General features: G+C 32.2%; 2 long non-coding RNA genes across 2 annotated transcripts; both read right to left on the bottom strand.

Moving 5' to 3' along the window:
* Positions 1–1502: 1502 nt before the first annotated feature.
* Positions 1503–2986, bottom strand: LOC138889188 (uncharacterized). The gene is made up of 2 exons (XR_011407000.1): positions 2661–2986; positions 1503–2129 (listed from the first exon to the last, which is right to left on the bottom strand). It is a non-coding gene; the product is annotated as an uncharacterized lncRNA (long non-coding RNA).
* Positions 2987–4817: 1831 nt separating this feature from the next.
* Positions 4818–6365, bottom strand: LOC138889187 (uncharacterized). Its single transcript, XR_011406999.1, has 2 exons — positions 5973–6365; positions 4818–5441 (listed from the first exon to the last, which is right to left on the bottom strand). It is a non-coding gene; the product is annotated as an uncharacterized lncRNA (long non-coding RNA).

The raw sequence follows: 6365 nt of genomic DNA, 5'->3' as shown, positions 1-6365 counted from the left end.
TGTGCGTGTGTGTATGTATATATATCAATAGAGTATTAAATATTATTTATTTAAAAACTATTTATATAAAGGTTTACAAAAATCGATCGACTTCGGTCGGTATTGTTTGGAAGAATGTTGCCAGTTTTCAAGTAGTGACATGACAAACTAAAGTCTACTAATTAAGAATCTTATTTTTAATAAATAAAAAATATATAAAGATATTATAGTTATAATAACTAACATTATAAAGTTTTAGGGTTTCCATCCGCTTTCGCCTAATGCTTACTAAAGCTTTAGTAGAAAACCCTCTTTTTACTCCCATATGGGTAAATTTTTACCGTTAGCAATTTATTAACTTCTAGATTCCCGTGAAGTCAAAGAATTAGTGTGAAAATAACAACGTTAATCCTCATGTGCTATTTGATGACATTGTGCTTTAATAGCATGCTTTTTAATCGGAATTTTGTGTTACTCACATATAATCTATATTTGTAATACATGGAAAAATGCTGTGGCTATCAGGCAAACTTCCAAAATCGAGGTCGTCATGCTAGTATCATTAAGTTGAAGGGGCAGTGTGAAAAAATCTAAAGAATGGGATTAATGGTATTGATGTCTAAAATGGAAACATTTTGTTAAAGACAATACTAGTTCATTTCTATCTAATTAATTAGAGTTGTCAATATGGGCTAGCTCAGCCCAGCCTAGCCCAAGCCATGCGGGCTTTGACGTTGGACGGGTTGGCCTGGCCCACTATTTTGGTGGGCTTTAAAATGGTCAGTCCAACCCAGCGGGCTACGGGCCTCCTCGGCCAGCCCACTATTTTTAAATTTATTTTCTATTTTTTTAATTTAAGTTTTAACTTTATTTTGAAAACTATTGAAAGATATTTTTATCGGATTTTACTTGAACTTGCCTGAAATAAACTGATTTGATTTAATTTATCGGAACTTGGGAAGCATGACTATTTTCCTTTCTAAAATTATTGAAATGAACTAAAATTGTGTAACTCGTCACTATCTTCAGTTCCTTATTTATTATTGTTACTTACTGAGTTGGCGTACTCACGTTACTCCATGCACCTCATGTGTAAATCTAGGAGTTGTTGGACGCGGTGATTGTTGATAGTACCCGCAGCTGGTCATTGGAGATTGCGACATAGCTGCCGGCGTTCGCAGCCCTGCTTTCTTCTTCCCTATCTTTCCTTATTTACTGTATTTGGATAAGACTATGTTAGTCTTGTTACTTTTGAATCGGTTATGTTAGATGTTCATGACTAGTGATACCCCAATGTCGGGCTTTATTTCCGCGCTTATGTTTTGGGGTTCACCCCGTTTTATGTCAAAGATTTCATTTATTTTGAAAGTCTTGTTTTATTTCTGGTCATTGTTGAAAGCGTTTTGGTAATGTCGGCTGGCCTAGTATCATCGATAGGTGCCATCACGACGGGTCGTATTTTGGGTCGTGACACAACATTACATTGCTAACAATAATTAACTAATAATAACAACAACAATTAACTAACAACAATAACAATTAACTAACACCAATAACAACAATTAACTAACACTAATAACAACAATTAACTAACAACAACAACAACAATTAACTAACTAACAACAACAACAATTAACCAACAACGCTAATAACAACCACAACAATAACACTAATAACAACAACAACAACAACGCCAACCACAACAACAACTATACAAATGTTCAATAACAAAATAATATCAACAATACAATCATCATTCAAAACTAGTCCCAACTAAATATTGACAAGTTCAATATTATGTTTAGCAATACACACCATTCAATGAGTGTTTTTTATTGCATCATCTCCATCTTCACTACTAGAACTTTCATCGTCGGCATGGTTCGAAGGATCGCGACGAGAAGGATTAGCACATGGGGTAGGCTTACGAGACCGGAGAATGGGGAAAGCACAACTAGCAAGAAGATTGACCAGCTGACCTTGAAGGAGATTAAATTGTTCGTCCCTCTTTTCTAGCTGAACTTGAAGAGTACCAAATTGTTCATCTCTCTTTAAATTCCTAATAAATTTCTTAACCCCTTCTATAAATTCCTCCCTCAAAAACTGACGATTAGGATAATTCCTATTATACATCCAATACGATATTCCATCTACATAAAGAACAAATAAATTACATGTCTTATTAATCATAATTCAAATTAATTTATAGAATTAAGTTACATAATAAAGTATAATTTATTAGCACACTCAATTAATCTAGCATAATTAGTTAAGCCTAATTTTCTAAAGCAATAAACACTAATATAATAATAAATTAAAATCTAAAATAATAAATTAGACAAAAACCCTATTATACATCCAACTACGATATACACACTAATAAAAAACATTACTTAACATTAGCAACTTCACTGATTATGTGAAGTTACCTTTTGGAATTACATTTAAAGTGACATTGAATTGTAATTTTTTTCACATTGTTAGAATATAAAAATTAAACTCATTTGAAAATATGTAAGAAAGAATCTGATAAATTTTTGGAGTTTCATATAGTACTACTCCAAAAATCATGACCATGTAATCATACTATTGAAATAATCCCAAAATCCAAAATTGTAAATCCTAATTTATACAATTGAAAGAACTTAAATAATTAAAATTAACAAATATAGATAACTAACCTTGAAAGAGAGGAGAGGAGTATGATTTTGGAGCAGTTGTGGGGCGGCCTTCTATGGCAGCGGAAAAATAGTGGTGGCGCGGGAGAGACGAAGTGGGGGATTTGATTTTTGGTGAGAAGAGAGTGGTGAAGTGATTTAGGGGAGGATTTTCAGATGTGGAAGACGGAAGAGAGAAAGAGTAAAGAGAAAAATGGGGAAGAACCCCACTGCAACTGTTCTTAATTAGAAATTTCCGATCGAAGTCGGTCAAAATTTTTTGGTCGGTACTATTAATTATAATTTGACCGTTTGACTGGACATTACCGACCAAAATCGGTCGGAACTGATTTCTAAATTATTACATATTACACTATATATAATATAGTATAATATAGTATAGTATATATAAGCTACATTCGATATCAGATATATGTGTGTGTCTATATATATATATATATATATATATATATATATATATATATATATATATATATATATATATATATATATATATGCAAGCTATATTCGATATTAAATATTGAATATTAAAATTTTGAATGTTAAATAAATTAAATATTATATATACATACATAGATAGGATATAGTGTCCATATAAAAATAATTTAAAAAAACACACACACACACTCACACACGCACACACACACACACATATGTGTGCGTGTGTGTATGTATATATATCAATAGAGTATTAAATATTATTTATTTAAAAACTATTTATATAAAGGTTTACAAAAATCGATCGACTTCGGTCGATATTGTTTGGAAGAATGTTGCCAGTTTTCAAGTAGTGACATGACAAACTAAAGTCTACTAATTAAGAATCTTATTTTTAATAAATAAAAAATATATAAAGATATTATAGTTATAATAACTAACATTATAAAGTTTTAGGGTTTCCATCCGCTTTCGCCTAATGCTTACTAAAGCTTTAGTAGAAAACCCTCTTTTTACTCCAATATGGGTAAATTTTTACCGTTAGCAATTTATTAACTTCTAGATTCCCGTGAAGTCATAGAATTAGTGTGAAAATAACAACGGTAATCCTCATGTGCTATTTGATGACATTGTGCTTTAATAACATGCTTTTTAATCGGAATTTTGTGTTACTCACATATAATCTATATTTGTAATACATAGAAAAATGCTGTGGCTATCAGGCAAACTTCCAAAATCGAGGTCGTCATGCTAGTATCATTAAGTTGAAGGGGCAGTGTGAAAAAATCTAAAGAATGGGATTAATGGTATTGATGTCTAAAATGGAAACATTTTGTTAAAGACAATACTAGTTCATTTCTATCTAATTAATTAGAGTTGTCAATATGGGCTAGCCCAGCCCAGCCTAGCCCAGCCCATGCGGGCTTTGACGTTGGACGGGTTGGCCTGGCCCACTATTTTGGCGGGCTTTAAAATGGTCAGTCCAACCCAGCGGGCTACGGGCCTCCTCGGCCAGCCCACTATTTTTAAATTTATTTTCTATTTTTTTAATTTAAGTTTTAACTTTATTTTGAAAACTATTGAAAGATATTTTTATCTGATTTTACTTCAACCTGCCTGAAATAAACTGATTTGATTTAATTTATCGGAACTTGGGAAGCATGACTATTTTCCTTTCTAAAATTATTGAAATGAACTAAAATTGTGTAACTCGTCACTATCTTCAGTTCCTTATTTATTATTGTTACTTACTGAGTTGGCGTACTCACGTTACTCCATGCACCTCGTGTGCAAATCTAGGAGTTATTGGACGCGGTGATTGTTGATAGTACCCGTAGCTGGTCATTGGAGATTGCGACATAGCTGCCGGCGTTCGCAGCCCTGCTTTCTTCTTCCCTATCTTTCCTTATTTACTGTATTTGGATTCTAGACTATGTTAGTCTTGTTACTTTTGAATCGGTTATGTTAGATGTTCATGACTAGTGATACCCCAATGTCGGGCTTTATTTCCGCGCTTATGTTTTGGGGTTCACCCCGTTTTATGTCAAAGATTTCATTTATTTTGAAAGTCTTGTTTTATTTCTGGTCATTGTTGAAAGCGTTTTCGTAATGTCGGCTGGCCTAGTATCATCGATAGGTGCCATCACGACGGGTCGTATTTTGGGTCGTGACACAACATTACATTGCTAACAATAATTAACTAATAATAACAACAACAATTAACTAACAACAATAACAATTAACTAACACCAATAACAACAATTAACTAACACTAATAACAACAATTAACTAACAACAACAACAACAATTAACTAACTAACAACAACAACAATTAACCAACAACGCTAATAACAACCACAACAATAACACTAATAACAACAACAACAACGCCAACCACAACAACAACTATACAAATGTTCAATAACAAAATAATATCAACAATACAATCATCATTCAAAACTAGTCCCAACTAAATATTGACAAGTTCAATATTATGTTTAGCAATACACACCATTCAATGAGTGTTTTTTATTGCATCATCTCCATCTTCACTACTAGAACTTTCATCGTCGGCATGGTTCGAAGGATCGCGACGAGAAGGATTAGCACATGGGGTAGGCTTACGAGACCGGAGAATGGGGAAAGCACAACTAGCAAGAAGATTGACCAGCTGACCTTGAAGGAGATTAAATTGTTCGTCCCTCTTTTCTAGCTGAACTTGAAGAGTACCAAATTGTTCATCTCTCTTTAAATTCCTAATAAATTTCTTAACCCCTTCTATAAATTCCTCCCTCAAAAACTGACGATTAGGATAATTCCTATTATACATCCAATACGATATTCCATCTACATAAAGAACAAATAAATTACATGTCTTATTAATCATAATTCAAATTAATTTATAGAATTAAGTTACATAATAAAGTATAATTTATTAGCACACTCAATTAATCTAGCATAATTAGTTAAGCCTAATTTTCTAAAGCAATAAACACTAATATAATAATAAATTAAAATCTAAAATAATAAATTAGACAAAAACCCTATTATACATCCAACTACGATATACACACTAATAAAAAACATTACTTAACATTAGCAACTTCACTGATTATGTGAAGTTACCTTTTGGAATTACATTTAAAGTGACATTGAATTGTAATTTTTTTCACATTGTTAGAATATAAAAATTAAACTCATTTGAAAATATGTAAGAAAGAATCTGATAAATTTTTGGAGTTTCATATAGTACTACTCCAAAAATCATGACCATGTAATCATACTATTGAAATAATCCCAAAATCCAAAATTGTAAATCCTAATTTATACAATTGAAAGAACTTAAATAATTAAAATTAACAAATATAGATAACTAACCTTGAAAGAGAGGAGAGGAGTATGATTTTGGAGCAGTTGTGGGGCGGCCTTCTATGGCAGCGGAAAAATAGTGGTGGCGCGGGAGAGACGAAGTGGGGGATTTGATTTTTGGTGAGAAGAGAGTGGTGAAGTGATTTAGGGGAGGATTTTCAGATGTGGAAGACGGAAGAGAGAAAGAGTAAAAAGAAAAATGGGGAAGAACCCCGCAGCGGCTGTTCTTAATTAGAAATTTCTGATCGAAGTCGGTCAAAATTTTTTGGTCGGTACTATTAATTATAATTTGACCATTTGACTGGACATCACCGACCAAAATCGGTCGGAACTGATTTCTAAATTATTACATATTACACTATATATAATATAGTATAATATAGTATATTATAGTATAGTATA

This window comes from Nicotiana sylvestris, chromosome 4 (assembly GCF_000393655.2).
Source record: "Nicotiana sylvestris chromosome 4, ASM39365v2, whole genome shotgun sequence".
In the NCBI taxonomy this organism is placed as follows: domain Eukaryota; kingdom Viridiplantae; phylum Streptophyta; class Magnoliopsida; order Solanales; family Solanaceae; genus Nicotiana; species Nicotiana sylvestris.
This window is presented reverse-complemented; position numbering and strand designations above follow the sequence as displayed.